The sequence below is a fragment of the Hetaerina americana genome, unplaced genomic scaffold (assembly GCF_022747635.1).
Source record: "Hetaerina americana unplaced genomic scaffold, ioHetAmer1.1.p SCAF_2, whole genome shotgun sequence".
Taxonomy (NCBI): domain Eukaryota; kingdom Metazoa; phylum Arthropoda; class Insecta; order Odonata; family Calopterygidae; genus Hetaerina; species Hetaerina americana.
Genome location: NW_027286763.1, coordinates 28,113,151 through 28,131,955, shown reverse-complemented (window position 1 = coordinate 28,131,955; position 18,805 = coordinate 28,113,151). Strand labels below are relative to the sequence as shown.

At 41.3% G+C, this 18,805-nt stretch overlaps 1 protein-coding gene across 2 annotated transcripts in view; it reads right to left on the bottom strand.

The window, feature by feature from the left end:
• PCB (Pyruvate carboxylase) overlaps positions 1–17,400 on the bottom strand; it is a 93,486-nt gene extending 76,086 nt beyond the window's left edge. For both annotated transcript variants that reach the window (XM_071585744.1, XM_071585746.1), the window contains exon 1: positions 17,350–17,400. The gene's annotated coding sequence lies outside the window, so the exon portion shown is untranslated. The remainder of the gene's footprint in view (positions 1–17,349) is intronic.
• Between the last annotated feature and the right edge of the window lie 1,405 nt (positions 17,401–18,805).

Sequence of the window (18,805 nt, the reverse complement as noted above, 5' to 3'; positions counted from 1 at the left end):
AACATTTTTAATTATAACTATTTTGAAAAGCTTTTCAGGGATTTTTAATTCGGAATAACCACTTGGATAATAAAATCTACCCATTCAACTTTCCCGGACACTAGTTTCAAGAGTCTCTCGACAGGGATGACAACAATTTCACATTACATCGTAGGAAAAATACTGTGATTTTATTCCGTGTGGAAAACAGGAGGAATATTTATATTTTTTTTAAGATACTTCTCGTGGATAAGTGAAATCCCTGATTATCTTCTTTCAATAGCTATTGTATTTTGCCTCACAGAATATTTTGAATCATCTTAAATTTTGATCAAAGGGCGAAAAAGGAAGATCTTTCCATTTTTTTACAAAATATGATAAAATGGACGATAACTTAAGTGAAGTTGTTTATTTGGTTATATATCCATGAGCTTTCATTAGGTAGCAAGTAGATAATCACTTCATGTTGATTTTTAATATTCGCACCGTATTTCCCCATTATTTACTATTAAATAACCCAAAAGGTGTTGATTGAATATGCACTTATACAGAGAGTGACACTATTACGCAAAAAGGGGTTCATGACAGCATATTCGGCAGGTGCAAACGTAAGATTTGAAGGCAAAAAACCAATCTGGAAATAGATACGCTATAGAAACAAAAAAAATGAATTATCAGATTAGATAATGAAATCTACTACATCAGATAAGGATCCAAGTCTAATAGAGACAGAGTACGCATTAAGTTCATTACTTTAACTTAACGAGTAATTTCTTTGAGACACCTTTTTGAAAGCTTCTATAAGTACAGAAAACCAAAGTCAATTGGAATTGGACCCGAATCCAGATTATTGTCAACGAAATGCACATGATTGTCCTCTAATGCCCACCCCTGTGGCAGGATAATGATCAACTCGCCATCGATCGCCTTGTAAGCTCGAGGAGACGAAGGGGAGGCAAAGGAGAGCGGTATGGTGTTTGACAGGAGTTCCCGACTGATTGATTGATGGGGCCACTGGCTTTCGGCGCGCTAGCCAAGCCATGTCGCTGTCACCATTGGCACCGTCCCCCCCCAATGCCAGGCCCCTTCGAGGCACCCCGAGACAGCTGCTCCAACACCTTCCTCTTTGCGCCCCAGCGCGCAACCCTTAACCCGCGGGCCTCCCTCTGATTCGGTCAACTAATCCATGGCGGGACCCAAACGCACGCGCTCTTTAATCCCCTTCGCTTCCACACTTCGCCGTTTCATTTCGAACGCCGCCATAGGACATTTCGACTGCGGTCTTCGGTTCCCGGGAACCATCAAATATAACTAACGACATACCCTTAGGGCATGTCGTGAAAACGCCCTGAAGGGGTGAGTTTGATTGATTGTGTTTTTCTGAATTCCTGATTTCTATTTGCCCTTCATCGCATTTCCGAGGGTTTACTGTCGATTTTAACGTCCTGAAAAACACTTTGCACGAGTTCAAAATACGCTTGTGAATATTTCCTATACTAAAAATGTCATTAGTTTTAGGCTAAACCTTCCGATACATCATCTTAAAGCTTGAATAAAACAATTGTGATGTTGGAGAAAATTGACTTATTACGGTGACACATATGCACTTCTTCACAATGGTGACACGTTTCATCATTTCTCATAAAGACCAAACTTGTGACGAAGCCGGTAGGACTGTAAAAATTATTTTTCATCAAATACAGTTTTCATCCAATTTTCTATCACCTAAACTTCGAAAAATTTCTACTATATTTTTTAATTTTGGAATCAGCTAACATCCTCCGAAACACACTTTCGGATAAGTTATTAGTTTTATTGATTTACTGATTTATTTCATATCTCTTATCTTTCGAGGGATGTTTTCATCCTGGTGTAACACTCTCCAACTGGATACTTTCAAGGTTTCCAGCACACTGGAATACTGGGCTACTTGACAGCACTTTGGTTCCGCGGTCTCAATTTTATATTTAAACAACGTGGACATTCCTACATCTGAACTCGTGTGTTACGGCAAGGGGAGTGCCACACAAGAGGGACCTCATCTCGTGCTAACCAACGCGCACACACTCTCCCCCCCATCAGAATCGCAAACGTCGCTCATCTGTTGCTTCATCCGCCGGGGAGCAGAATACACGTTTTGCGAGAGGGGGCGTGTATGTGGCGTGTTGTCGTAGCCACGGTTACGAGATGAGCCCGGAGGGGAGGAAGGGATAGGAAGAGGTAGGGGAGGGGAGGGATGACGCATGCCTCCTCCTACCCGTGTCCTTGGTCGGCCTTGGAACGGAATCGAGCCACTGAACTGTTCAGAATCGAGCCATTGAGGCGCCTGTAAAGAACTGTTCACAAGAACGACAGACCGGAAGCCTACGCCGAAAGAAGCATTATTATTCAATTTTTGGGCTCGTCTCAGTTTGGAATATCCCAATGAATAAAATTACGAGATTTAATTTGGACTTGAGGACGCGTCAACTGCTTTGAGCCCCTCGCAAAAGACAATTTCGGAGCAAAATAGAGTATGAAGACCATAGGTCAGTTTAGTTTAGAACAGTTTCGCATGAACAGCAGGAGTCGTTCACCACGTTTGACAGCCTGTATTGAGAGACATCAGAAGCACGGGAGATTTCGCGCACGATTTGAAATATTAAATATAAATCATTCGAGTTGAACGCCGACGCAAATAGGACTAACTCAAATAAATGCGTAGACGATACCAAAAAGGGATACTGAGATACCAGTAAGGGATACTGACCACCGAAACGATCAATATGGGCAACCTTTCAATCGCACACTTCGTGACCAGAGAAGTATAAAGCGCGAAGTACAGTATGAACAACTCAAATGTAGTTAATACATGTACAATCATCATTCGAATTTGATCGCCTAATTCCCCCTGCCACAAGCCTTTTACACAACAAAGTTTATTTAACAAATTTACAAAACAAGAGTTTTATTTAGATATATAGATAAATATTTTAGTACCCTGCAGGCTACTGCTAGGGTGTGTGGCAGAGGGTGAATTTATATCAGACTAATTTTGACCCGAATATGACCCCTACCCTGATCGTACAATGTTATTCCAATCCATTATCGTTCGTTTTTCTAAGTTTTGAATGGTAAGATATACACGTAATGATGAATCCTGAGACTCCTGTTTGGAGTTGAATCGTTAGGGGGGGGGGGGGGCACCAATATTGAACGTTTCACTTTCGAAGCGGAAACGGCTTTTAGGGGCGTAAAAGGAAAAACAGGCCGGCCAAAACCTCAACTGTCCTCCCGAGAGGAGCGACCCTCGTCGGTGAGGAGATTGAATAAGGACGGACCTGGAGGGAATGCACTACCACTATTAGATACGCGGTCAAATGGGAAAATAAATTAGCCGACATGAAAGAGCGGTGGAATTACTCCAAACAATGAAACAAAACCATAACAATCACTGCTACGTACATTTAAGAAAGAACATTGGGAGAATTGCCTAATGAAAACCTTTTCATATCAGTGTCACGATAAATGCCAAATAATTGGTCAGTTGAGGACGAAAACGGCTAAGAGGTTGTAAACTTTCGGCTGACCTAACTTTTTGAACAGACGTTTTGAAATCGTGACGTGAAAATGACGACGGGCCTTAACCAATCGGAAATCTCCGCGCCATCTACGGACCGAAGAGTGTGGCATTATCATAAAGGGGTTCTTTAAAATCGCGTCCATTCTGTCAGATATATCAAATCCCAAGGCCTAGAAGGGATAATTGCACCAGTAATGAAAGGTTGACAAGAGAAAATAAATGTTTCAAGAAAACACAGACAGCCAGTCCTTATCGGAAGGTAAATTTCACATTACTGGAAAATAATTCATGCCACCTAAAATCATAAATGTGAGAGTCAAAGGGATCCGCGGAGATCTGTGTCTTAGGCGCATAATTACAATCTCTAACCATAATCAACGTCTTCAGCAAATTATTGCGACGTCATTTACTTTTTAGAAAATCATTGATTGTCTTCACAAACTACCAATATGGCAACAGAGAGAGTAGATCCTGCGACTCAGCCGGGACGGGATACTGATTCAAACGGGACATCATTTCGTCGGGAGACACAAGGAAACAAGTGTACTCTATTTTATTAGGCTTCGAGGAGAAAGTAACTCATATAATTAGTATCACCAAATCTACGGGACTGAAATGCATGCATGTCTAATTTATGACACAAACGCGGGGTATGGAGGAAGCAGGAACCACAGAACACATTATCAAAATGACAAGCGCGGAACGTTCCCTCGTAATGTGTCCAATACAAATTTTTCAGAATATCCCTCAAATTAAGAGTTTCCCAGAAGTTTTCGAGGTTCACAGACTTCACAACACAAGCACTAAGGGTTTGCGAGGATTTTATTAGATCGGGAAGGATCCGTCCATCACACTAAATATGAAATTAAAGGAAACAGGAAATATTACAAATTATAAATATAACGGCCACACACACACACACGCTCGGATTTGCAACGAAGAGTCATTCCAACTTTTCATTCCAACGAACTCAGGATTGTCGGGGATTCCGCGCCAAGGGCGTTAAATGAATGGGCTGGAGTGTGACATTAAAGGAAAAAGAATAACATACAACGTCACTTTGCGAATCACAAACAAAGAGCAATAATGTATGGAATTCGTTCCGATATCGTGAAAACGGCCTCTGGGGTTCCGCAAGGAAATCGTGATTGGTCCCCCCTTCTTCCCAATTACATCAATCACATTATGGTAAAATAATCAATAAAAACTATAAGTCTTTTTGGTCTATAAACTATCCTATGATTCGGACATCTAAAGAGATAAAAGAAAAACCTATTGCGAGGATCTTCCCAGGGTCTCAGCAATATAAGTGAGAATTTGACACCAATTAAATCCGTAATAATGACACATTTGCCCTTCTAAGAAAATCCACATCCATATCCTCTTAGAGATAGACACAAAAAAAGCGGGCCAAGTAAAAAAGTTGGATGGATAGTACCATCGGACACATGCAGTGAGCACGTAGCAAAAGAGCATCTGGTTCATCGAACGACCCGTGGGGATTTATTCGAAAGAAAAAATTAGGGAGAGCTGTTAAGTCACGTCGGTCTCTCACACCGAATGTGCATCGAGTGTCCGGGACTTTGAGCTGGAGGGCTTCATTTCGGAAGTCAACAGCATACGGAGAGAGAAGATGACCGCTTAGCGAAGATAAGTTGAATTAACGAAGAGAAAGCGTCCCGTTAGTACTACAAAGGTTGCGATGGGAAAATGCTAGACGATTACATGGGCGGCTTAAAAGTTTTAGAATAAATTTCGCTCCATATCGCACGTGTGGGTGAGACCACAGCGAGGAGTAAACGGAATTCGACCGCTGAACAGTAATGGAGCCCTTTTTCCATAGCATGCGATACATATTGGCCATTTTTATAGGAAAATATCTAACACATGGTACGGATAAAATAAATCGGGAACAATTTTTTCCTGACGTGACTGTACATCGCAGCGTGCGATAGTTCGAATTATATGAAAATGAAATGATACAAAATGTAAATAATCAGTAATTACCCAAACATACAGCGATAAACCACCTCCGGCCATAAATCCTCGTAATGGGACAATTCAACAGCGGACAAATTACCCCAAAGTTCGATCTTGGAGAAGGCTATCGGTCCTAATTACGGAAAACCTGCGAACGAGCATGCAGCGGACTTTTATCACTAGATTCAATCGAACAGCGGTTGAGTGTGAACTCGGGACGTAGTTACGTCATCAATTTGCTAGCCAATAAAAACATCGCTGATTTGATCTCGACCACCAAGCGACAGCATCCATGGATGACGCATCCAAGTTCCCTATCGCTCCCTGATGGTGAGCAAACGGGGAGTGACGCGAACGACCTCGCATGGGGAGATTATAGATCATAATTTAACAATAATGAAGTGTAACGTCAGATTAGCAGGATATTACAGGGATGGCAAATGAAGAAATGGAATAAAGAAGTAACATTAAGGCGCAGAAATTTTATGAGCGAGGAAAGGGCTGGTTCAGTAGGAAAAAAGGCACTATCTAAAAATGGGATATCGAAATCCGCAAACGAAACTACAGGAAGAGTAAATAGGAAAAGTACAAGGGAAACGTATATTATAGAGCGATAACAGAGATATTATAAATATATAAGAGGGAAGAAATTGGAAAAATATAAACTCAATATGAGGACTAAGTTAGTAGATAGAGAGAAATTATTAGAGGCTGGAGAGGGGGAAAATGATTACTAGGAAGGGATGATCAGTTTGGGTCATTGAAGAGAAGAGGTATGTATAATTGTATAATGCCACTGCAGTAGTTAGGTCACCAACAGAGCATAACATTAAAATTCACAGATTACAATCAGAATGCACGTCTATTTCGTAGATATAGAAAAGCCGCATGATGGAGTAACTTGCGGAGAATTAACTAATGCACCGCATGGAATAAGGGTAGATTGGAAGGGTAGGAGATTTATCCGCAACATACATGCCCAAGACAGCTCAAGTACGAGTGGCGGCGGATGGAGAGTCCGGATGGACAGTGTTAGAAAGGGTAGTAAGATAGGATTGTCCATCACATGTGATGTTCAAACTATGTGTGTAGGAAATGGTTAAAGAGGAATGGGAATAACTGGAGATAGGGGTGAACGTTGGTGGAGAATACATTAAGCTCTAGCTTTCCAGACAGCCAAATTGTTGTAAGCACTGCTGAGCGCAGTGGGACATCAGTGCGATAGGTATGGGATGAGAATCGATGTTAGCAAAACAAAGGTGGTGCGGGTTTGGAGATACGGGAAAGTCAAATTAAATTTTAAAATAGATATGAAAAACGCCAGGACAGTCACATTTGACATTTACACTAAACAACTGCACACCGAAAACCACAGAAAATCTGACACACCACCTTTATCAACTAAACATTTGGCAGCCTACAATTGTTTAACAAACCGTTTACTTAATGTCCGCCAAACCGAACCACGGTACGACGAAGAATCAAAAAACAATAAACGCAGCCATAGTAAATTGATGCGAAACTAAAATGATAGATCCATCTTGTAACTGTTTTGGAACAAGATGATCAACGTATCTGGGACATAAGAAGATTTGGGCAAGGCGAAGAAGCTTTTTACAAGTGGGAGGGTATTCATACCAGGTTAAATAAGTACGTATGTTAAAAAAGGACTAGGAAGACTTTTATAAGGATCGTGATTTTGTATGTTTTGGTGACTTGAAGCATGAAATATTGAATCAAGGTGGTAGGTTTAGATTGGAGTCTTGTGAGATGTGGTTGTGAAGGATGGGAGATGTGAAATGGACGGATAGGTAATCAAAGGAAGGAGCAAGCAGGAGCGGGAGGGTTGCTGGGAGAAATCCAAAGGAGTTATAACAGCTGGATGAAGAGAATTTTGATTGGCGACAGGATGATGAAGACAAAGAGGGGATAACGTCAGGCAGGAGAGGTAGGGCAAGTAAAAGGATAAACATTTTGGACGGTATGAAGGGTGATCGAAAGTATGAGGAATTGCAGATCAGTTTATTCTCGTGTGATGTGTCAGGTGGTATATTGTTAGTCGCGGCTAAGAAATGTAGCTGCGCTCATTATGTTTCCATGCAAAACCTACCTCAAATGTCGACTAATATCATTAATAGAATGCACAAATGACTCTCTTTTATGTCTCGATTAAATGGCTACATGTGTGAAATCGCGCCTCTAATCATCCTTGTATTTGTATTTTTAGTACCTTACAAGCCACCGTTAGGGTGCGCGGCAGGGGGGGACTACAACCCGACTAATTTTGACTAATATTTTTACCCCTACCGTGGTCGGACAATGTTATTCTGATCCCTTATCCTTCGTGAAAGAAATGATATCTTAAACCCATATGTACTAAACTTGATTCATCTGACTTCACGAACATAATCTCTCATACCGTAGTACGATGGGGCTAATAATACGTTTTCAACATCACTGCTAAAGAGAGTTCCTTCCAAATTATGCAAGAGATTCAAACTGTAATTTACCCTTCGCTCCGTGAGTGATTCCCAGCCCAGCTCCTCTAATATTTTGAACACGCAACTAAGTATATCATAACAACGTTTTAGAAATCTAACTCCTCGACGCTGCACGTGATCCAATTAGGCAATCAATCCAACTTCGTGAAGATCCCATACACTAGCAGAGCATATGGTATTGTAAATGAGGCTTTGCTCTTTGCTTGTGTTAAACTACGCTGCATGGCATCGCATTCCCGTGGCTGGAATTGGCGCATGCATAGATTCGAATGATATTGTATTCCGCACGTATTCGTTCTAACGGGGCGTTTCCCTCGAAAAACAGAACGGGGGCTCAAATCAATCATATTTCCCCCTCTCTACGGCACGGCGCAGGGACCACCATCGGCAGTAAATCGCCGCCTGCCACGCACCAGAGCGTGTCTCATAAACAGCGCCCCCTGTCGAAGGAAATCGGGAGTGCCAGCAAATGCAAAATGACCGCCAGCAGTGATCAAACCCCGATTTTCTGTTCGCCGGTGAAGGCTAACAGATTCTGGAAACGATATCACCACTGACCAGGGAGCATTTCCCCCCTCGGCCCCTCCTCATAGCCACTCGGGACTACCCCTCTCCCTCCCGGAGGCGGCCCCGCCAGGGAGATGGCATGGCGTCACGTCGCGACGCGTCGACCCGCCGTCCGCATTAGCGCGACAAGGCAGCAAGGATGGTTTAAAGGGTCTCTCAAGAATAGTGCGATTGCGCTTCTCAATATTTTTATATAATTTACGTCATTCACCTAAAATCGAATTTAGAATCTTTCACAGTCAGAAAAGAGTGGAAATACATTTTCCACGCCTTATTTACATAAATTTGACCTTTCAAATAATTTTTATCGCATTGACTTAAAGAGCAAGCGAAGCATGGTATTTTATAAATTTTTAAAAGGTCGATATTACTGTGTTTTTAATCCCCTTACCTCAATCATGAACATACAAAAGCCTTAAAAAAGTAACGGCGGAAAGTGTACCGATTAAACACCCGGTGCCAATCGGTTCCCCAAGGAGTCCAATGTTCTCCGCTCAGTAGGTTTAAGTTAAGAAAGATTAGATCATTTTGATGCCTTTCTTTGCACCGAGCCACGTTAAGCTTGTAACACTAGGCAATTTGACATTCATCGCCACGATCTCGCGTCAAGTTTTTATAAGTTTATTTATATCTATATCCTGCAAGCCGCCGGCAGGGGCGTGGCAGGGGGCGAAAACACACCAGAATAATTCAACCCGGAAATGACCCTACCGCGGTAGAAAAATATCATTGTGATCCCTTATCGTTCGTGGAAAAAATGGCATCTTAAATCTCTCTGTCGTACACATCATGTCTCTAAATTTATTAACATGATCTCTCTAACCATAGTACGATGGGGGCAATAATACTGTAATTCAACCCACGCTCCGTGAGTGATTTCCAGCCTAGCTGCTCGAATATTTTGGATTCGCTATTAAGTTTATCATAACAACGTTTTACAAATCTAGCTCCTCTACGCTGCACGCTCTCCAATTCGGCAATTAATCCAACTTCGTGAGGTTCCATATACTTGCGGCATATGCCAAATGAGGCCTAGCCAGCGTAAGATAAAATTTATCTCTGACCTTTTTATCACATTACCCCAGTGCTCTACTAATAAATCCTAATTTTTTGTTAGATTGTCGACATATAGTATTCCCCGTACGTGTTTCACCCGGGAGAAATCGTGAGTGAGGGTAACGCCTAGGTCTTCAATTGAGTCTACACATTCCATTTCGGTGTTCCGAATGCAGTAGGCGTTCGGGTGGGAATTACTCTTTTTCCAAAAATGTATGACACTTCACTTCCCTTGGGAACACCTGAAGTAACTTCTGCTGCATTTGAACTAACTCCATCTATCACTAATCTTTGAACCCGACCATTCAAAAAGTATTTCATCCAAGCCATCTATGCCATATGCTTCTAGCTTTGTGAGTGGTTTACTATGAGGTACTTTGTCGAAGGCTTTCTTAAAATCTAGAAAAATCGCGCCCACTGGACATTGCTTTCTCCCGAAATATGAATATCATGAACAAAAAGCGCAAGTTGTGTCTCGCAGGATCTACTTTCTCGGAAACCGAGCTGATTTTTCATTAATAACGTCTGATTATCGACATGTCTCACGATCGAACTAGCAACTATACTTTCCAGAACCTTGCAGTAAATGGATGCGAGGGAAATAGGTCTCTAATTACTCGGTTCCTCCTTTTCTCCGTCTTTAAATATTGGTTATACGTTACCCGTTTTCCAATCTCTGGGGACCTTGTGATCTACCAGCGCCTTCTCAAATATTATTCCTAGATACGACGCGATTTCCGAAGATAGATCCTTAAATATACGAGCGAGTATTTCATCGGGCAAGGAGGATTTATTAAGCTAAATATTTTTCTGCAAACGTTCCATTCCATTATATGAGATTTCAATTTTGGGCTTCGGCTGACCGGCATGATTTGGAAAGCTATCAGGGGTATTCTGTGAGATATTAGAGAAGATACTTTGAGGAAAGAAACTAAATAATTGAGCCTTTTCCAAACTTCTGGTTACTCTTTCGACTATCATTTTTGAGTGAATTGACAATTGACTTATTTCCCTGAACTTCTCTGACGCATGACCAAAATGCTTTTGGATTCTCTTTCAAATTTTCCGCTAACCTTTTCCTTTTGGATTCCCTTAACGCTTTCCGATATTCGTTATTGGTATTCGCCCTAGATATGTAATAATCATACGTGATATCATTTTTTTGTCGCAAGAGATATCATCCCTGATACGTATTTTTCATCTTGGCGCGACATAGCCTTACAACGGAATGCCTTTCTAACATGTATATAACAAGTACAACCTAGCGGTGGCTTGCAGGGTAATAAAATATCTAACATTATCAAAGCTTCGAGTGCTATTAAATAATACAGCCAATAAGAGGCGAGCCGTCGCGCAGGCATTTCAATTGGCGAATTATTTGATTAGTAGTGGAAAGAGTATTTTGAATTTCGGATAGTGGTCAATCGATTTGAAAAAAAGAGTAATAAACAAGAGTGTACAAAGGGTGAGCCAAAATCGGACAAAAGCCAAAATAGGACTGCAAGGGCCACTTGGGAGGGTTATGACGTTGGGAGGCTGGTTGGACGGTCATTGAAAATTTCCATCTTTATTAAGGGATATATAAAGTGTATCGTGATGGAGCTATTGTGTTGGTTGACTTATCAGTAAGCAAAAGAAAGTTAAAGAGCGTTTTATGAATGTTCCATTTGCCCGTCGATGTCTGACAGTCATGCTTCGGGCTATAAATTCATGTACGTGGACAGTGAAATGTGAATTGGAGATTGTGCCCCATCCGTTGTTCTCATTCTGAAACTAGAATATCTCGATTAATCCCAACTGAGTCCTGCAACACTTTATGCAGCCAGGACGAGACGGGAAAAAGATGTTCGCATAACTGAAAATCGTGGTGCGTGACACCGTCAAATCTTGAAGAGAATCTTGGAAGCGTTGTTGTAGTAGTATTTAGGGGAGGCGACCGACGGCTGAGATAATTTACGCCATTAGGGATGGACAGGAACGGATGAAGGATGGAGAGAAACCCGGCGTCGGCATTAGCCTACTCTTAACGAAAGGCGCCAAGAGGTCCCTATCTTAACTTCCCATTAGACGGATTTCGAAAATCAACAACTATCCAGAGTTCATTTTTCGGGAAATTTCATGCACACACAGTGATCCACTTCAGCTAAAAGTTTTTTCCCAGAAGTTATCCGCTTTTAATGCTTTGATTCTGAGATTTTTGAACATCCTATGAAACAAACCAATTTCAAAAAGGAATTGACGACCATAACACTAATAGCAACAAATAATGGCTACCATGAGCAGCTAATCGATTAATTGTATCACAAAAAACTAAAACTAGCAGCAAAAGATATTCATAAATCCCAACCGCGACAAGACTCTTCACGCCAAATGGCTGAGATTTCTACTGTATCTGGAACACGGAACGCGAAAAATTTCCGAGAAACTACCTTAAGATTACATTAATATTAAAAATTAAACCGCAGGAACCCACTTTCCCACACAAGAGACAAATGTCCAAAAAAGAGAGGAAAAAAATGGATTTTTTTTAGATTTCGTGTGTGTGACGCAACGCGTATGTGGGTCAAACGGACCGCAAATATCAAGACCGAGTGAGGAACGACAAGTCAACGTCATATTTTGCAAAACATTTATCGGAAAACGACCACAAGAGTGACATCATATTTGAAATTTTACTCGTTGAAAACAAAGGACAGAGCTTGGACACTTAAGATCAATTGGAAATTTTAAACAGTGTACGCTCCAAGGAGAATATTGCACACGGATTTTGGCACGCCCACTCCCCAACACCTGCGCTCCGGTGGCGTATGGAAGAATACTGGGCGAAAAGAAGAGCTTGAAAAAGATGGTTCCGCGTGGTGGCGCTAAATGACACCCATTCGTAAAATAAAGAGATAAGCCATCAATAAACGTCCGATCATGGACTACATAATAAGTTTACGAGTGTTTACAAATCGTGACCATGTGGAATTAATGGCAAATACATGAACCGACTCAGCAATTTCCTCTATGGACTAACGTAAAACGATATAATTGATAGCCAATGACACCCCCCCCCCATCCGCCAATTTCTCATTAAATTCAATGATATCAATTTGCTAACACCAAAGTTAGATTATACGGTGATTACACGGTAATCCCCGAGATATTAATTTCAAATATTTTCCACATTTATCGCTGCAACTAACAGTATCGAATCATTCGCGGTATTATCAAAGATAAAATTGTGCTTTTGATAAGGATGCATACACATCGAAACGTATTATTTACTGAAATAAGTTTGTAGAATTACCAAGTGTTTTTCGATCAACATGACTCAATTACACCACGTTAGGATGCCCGCAATGGATGTCATCTATCAAGATATTAGAACTGACAGTGAGACTTTTTACGAATTTCGGCGACATAGGGGATCTGGATATTGCGGTGGGTAGCGTACTGGCTTCCCACCCAGAAGACCCGGGTTCCACTCCTGGAGACGGCAGATCTTTTTCAGTAGTATCCCGATCCCTAATTAAGATGCTTCGATGAGGGCACTTTGAGTGAATACACCGACAGTCAGATGTGAAGTTACGATAAGCTGTGGACCCCTTGGCGCCTTTTATTAATAGTAGGCTAAAGCCGACGCCGAGTATCTCTCCACCCTTCCTTCATTCCCATTCATCCCTAATGGTGCAAATGGCCTCAGTTGTCGTCTCCCATAACTCCACAATTTGGCAATATTAGTGCCTGGGGTCAGGAGTGTTTATTAAATATCAAAAATTATGCACAACCACAACCTCCAATTAAATAGAAAAAATTATGCACAGTAATGAATTTCTGTGGAAGAAGCCCTCACCTACATAGTCGGGGAATAGACATACGAATAGCGAACCACGTAAAATGCCATCTCCTCAAAGCTACAAGCAAGCGCTGTGTTTGCGATCCTGGGCATTGGCATTAACAGAATGCAAATAGAAATGCCGTCATTTCGCTAATAATCGTTACAATATCGTTAGGCCTAGTTAGGGAGACACTGGAAGCACGCTGATTAGATACAAGACAAACTTTAAGATTATCACACAAGTCATTCGAGTCGAAAGATGACACAGAGGGTGAGTTAGAGTCCTAGCGCTGCATCACATTGGTTGCCCGGAGAACAAGAGAGATGGACCGCCGAGACAGACTCTAGAGAATGAAGCCCCTCATACCCATCGCGCACAATTAATTGCCGCAGGAATAATCGCGTGCAACAACTTCCGGACTGTCCGAATTGTGAGGAATGGCAGTAATCAATTGTTCAAATAGCTACCAACCCAACTTCCCGTTCCACACAGCCCTGTTGGTGGCTTCAAGGGTTAGATATACATCGATAAGTGTTGCTCGGAAAGCAAAATTTAATAAAATGTAAGGCAAAAAAAACAAAACAACAGAAACACTCTTCAACTTACACGGACACATATGACCCGAAATGAAAAGGAAATGTACTTTGGGGTGTCTCACACAACACGATACTGAGTAACAGCATGGGGAAAAGATAGCACAGCTGACTGCAGTGTCGCGATTTAGTCTAAAGCACAGCTGTAAAATACAACGGGGCAAAAATGCAGGGAGCATTATATTTCTCATCGGCTGGACGACATCAGTAGTCAAATCGAAAACGAAGAGAGAGAATTTCGGAACCTCAGACTATGGAGTTGATCAGAACACTGAGAAGCTGCTCTGACTCCCGCGAAATGCTAAGGACGAATCCTAACCGCAACGCCGTGACTACAAAACCTGGAACGTGAGTCTCCGGAGGCGAGGCGCTACGTTAAAAGAGGCAGCAATTTCACTGGCGACATCCGGGAAAGGATCCAAGTCCCGTAATACACATCCGTAGGTCAAGCAACAGCTGCATTATTAGATAGAGGCATCGCAGGATACAGAGGATTCATTTTCTCTCGTTGCAAAGTTCACGCAAAAGAGAGAAACCCTTAATGCATTTTAAATACATCTATGAATGGCAGGATTATCTCTTGTCTGGAATGCTACGACAACTTATTCTAAAAAATGTTAGAGTCAGCTAGAATGGATTTCTCAATGGGTACTAAATACACTACGGATATTATGATACCGCCTCCAAGATATGAGTGACAACGAAGCCAACTAACAGTATGCAATCTCGTTCAGAATTTCTCGTAACACCTTTCATAAAAGCACTTTTTTACCCTTTAACATGTCTATGATAATAATTTAATTATAAACTTAGAATAAATAATTTACGGAGGAAACAGAGGGGGTATCATTAAATCAACTTGAAAAGATATATAGCAACTTTGAAATTCGTCATTCACTTCTTGAATCTGAGTGACAGCATATAAGGTTTGGTGTTACCGTAAACTTCATAGAAAATAGGTCTCCATCATTATGTTGGTACTGTTTGTAAAGATATATAAGCGAAATTAATAGAAAATGTATTGTTTCAAAAAAGTTCCTTAGCCTTATGTCCTAGCTATAACAATGCCAATCTAAGATTTATAGCTGCGAGCTGTTTCAACAGAAATCATGCTAATCAGCGATCCAAATAGTCTGTGTGCGTGCAGAAAATTATTCCTCAGAATTCGGAGCACTATTCCCAAAATAAAGTAAACAGTGCCGAAGAAAATAGCACTGGGCCCAAGGAAAAAGGCCCCCCTCACAAATCATCTCGGGTAATAATAGTGGCACACGCATTCCGGGTTTGCCAACCACCTTTGGTCGCCTGCGCGCCCACCGGGAGAGGCGCACGAGGGCACCAAGAGAGCCAACATGCGAACTCCATTTCGCTTCTCCATGAGAATCGCAAATTGTCATGAACTGGCCATGTACCAACACTATACAATTTATATTTGATCGCAAGCCATCACCCTGACGTCTCAAAATAATCAATAGATCCAGCTTGCAGGCGCCCAATTTCCGAAAAGGAATTACTTTTAAAGGAAAAGTGGGTACGCAGATAATTTCCGTCGGCACGCGACGCGACGGTCGAGCACTTATCCTCCCCACCTTTTCCAACTTGGACATTGGGGGCACTCACGTTTTCTACCGTACACCCTTGACATTTGAAACCCAAGGAGAGTTTGGCACAAACGAGGTTCCTCTTTCAAATGATAAAAAACAAAGGCGTCGCCATAAAAATTCAAGACGTCACATCCGCTCATCAGAGGCGCTACTCCATTTAAACGACATTCCAGTCGGAAAAACAAATTAAGGGGAGGGAGGCATACAAGAAAATGCCCGCGCCCGCACCGGATTAATTCCATGCGTGTTAGCTTTTTCGTCTCCGTAAATGAGTCGTCTCTTTCCCACGTACTCTCCTTTCTCCGCGCCCGTCCGACGAAAAGGGTCGCCCGGAGAGAGCGGCGAGGGCGAGATGCTGTCTCCCAAGACGACTTGAGTCGACAGAAGCGCACTATCTCGTGACGCAACCTCGTGGATCGCACTGAACTGCGCTGACCTACGGATCAAGTTCCCCGAACGACCTTCTCCCCCGCGACCTACCGCGGCTGAACCACGAGACGGCGACACCTACTCCAGACGCGCAGATCGCTTGCATCAATCTTACATTAATTTCTAGGGTTCAAGGTCAACGCATAGAGGCCTTGAGGTAGCCATCTCCCTGTGCATCAGCTCTGTAGTGCAGGGCTCCTCCAAAGTAATGCCCAGTAACATCACGCAATGAATAAAAAATATGATGGCGAATTTATCACATTTCTGCAAGGCCACTATCCCTGCAATGGGTTGAAAACCGAACAAAGTTCATAATTATGTAACGGGCACATAATAGGAGCCCAGATAGAATGACGTATGCATGATTATGATACAGACACCCCTCATACGTTACAAACAACACAAAAAATTGTTACATACAAATTAAATATTCCCATTCGCTTGCTTTTTTTCTCCAGTTAGAAATCGGCCTTGACCTGCATGTACAAGATACACAAACCTGCTCCAGAGAGAAAAGCTAAACCACATCATTTATGTTCAAAAAAATCCTTCGGAACTTCGTCATGCCGAGTTGAGTTTCAATTAAATTCTGGTCGGTTACCAAGTCGATTTCACCACAAGTAATCCCGGACTGCGTTTAGAGCTTTCCCCAACAAAAACATGGCATGAAAATTAGGTTTATAACCCCGTTAAGAAGCGAGATCTTACACTATGCACTTAAATAACGCTTACCTCGTTCGTTCCTGTATCTATGAAATATCGAGACTGAGCTGACTAGAGGCCGGGTCGAATCGATAGGACCACCTGAACATTCAATCTAGTTTCCAAATTTGGAAAACTATGAGTATTAAAGGAAGGCCCAGCGCGTCCATACATTCAACCAATACCTAATAATATTGTTTCAATAAATCACCATCCAACACCGAAAAAGGGATCACAGGGGTTCGAAGATGGCAGTGAAGAGAATGTACAAGATGATTACTCTGCTGAGGTTGAATGACAGATTTACCACACAGAAGGGAGAAAATTAAGTGAACATGAAAAGAATTGTACAGATAACAGACCCCACATTGACGTAAATATGGGCTGTTAACGTCATTCCTTCGGACGGTTTTTAAGAACGAAAAAAAATTGTATACGCCTTCTTTAAACACCATATGACATGAAAGAAGTTACACATACAGAGGCATATTACAATTACTGTGTGACAAAAATTAAAAAAATACTCTGAATGAATATGATAAATCCACTTACATATGAGTTCCACAACGGAGGACAGCCAGCAGACATTCTCTTCGGCACGAGCCACTCTTAAAATATGTTGATCTGCCCCTAGCGGCAAGAACGCACACTAGGAAAACAACTGACACGCGGGAAGTCCCGCTTCTTTCAAAATAAAAAATATCAACTTATCATATTCATGGTATTACTAGGAACATTATCATAGCGTACAGGTAAGAATAGTGAAGGTTAGAGGGTCAATGTTCATTTATTAGAATCACAGAAGTGTAATTTTGTTTATCTTTATCAATATTAAAATTCATTTATTGAAAACACAAAGCATTAAGGTGAATGGGAAACAAATTCTTTACGAAAAAGTATTTACCGCTAAAGTAAGTCCTTTAGGGAGGGTGAAATCCTTCCTAGTTAAATTTCAGTATCTGTCTACATTGCTAGTTTATCTAGATATTATGAACAGTCCACCGGAGATTTCAACAAAATTAGACAGAGTGCCATTGAGCCTACAGCGATTCCTGAAATGAAAGTAAGTAAAACTAAGTAATCAAGGGTTTAGAATAACTAAACCTGTTGGGACGAAATACGCAGATACATCAATAAAATATCGTCATGTTATCGTAATTCTGCTTTACCCTTAAGAGTGCTTTTGTTGCATTAAAAATTACTCCTTAGATAGTGGCATCTTCCCATTAAATTCCATACTAAGATCAAATGGACATGATCTAGTACAATAACAATTCTTAATGTGAAATGACCTTGCTGAGGAAAAAATAGGACAAGGAATAGCACATACCAAAATAGATAAAGGAAGATTAAAAAAAGCATGAGGAGTAGATGATGCATATTGCTGGTAATAAGAGAATTGAGGGGCAAATTGAGGAAAGAGATTTATGGCACTTAATAATGGAATACATCAGGAGGGAGATTGGAAGTCAAACCTGATTACGTCAATTGTAATCCCAATCTCTAATAACTTATGTGGCAATTGAGATCTTACAACATGTATCTTATAAGACCTCAGCCATCCAAGATTTAATCAGCAGATTTATAGAAAAATCTGTTGGAATTTCTCTCTATTTTTTGAGTCTTCCCGATGGGTGTTAATATTGTTGACAACAGATTCATTGGTATACAAACCAGAATCTTCAGCTCAAAATTGTCAAATTGAAAGTTTGGCCATTTGTATACAGGGTGTACCGTAAACTAGCTGCTTCCTGCTTGCTCTTTCTCAAAGATCTCTCTTCCAAGGTCTATAAGCAGATTATGTCTTCTACATTAAGGTTTTTGGGTGTTTTTGTGATTTCAATGGCTTCCTGTATTAGCCTGGGGTAGCATCTTTTGCAATGATTTTTGCTTCACAAAATAGAATCCAGGGCCAGGTTCATTCACTCGCATGAAGCATAAATGTTTTGCATCTACATTAACACATTTCACATACTATAGGAGGTCCTTTAGATTATATGCATACTTG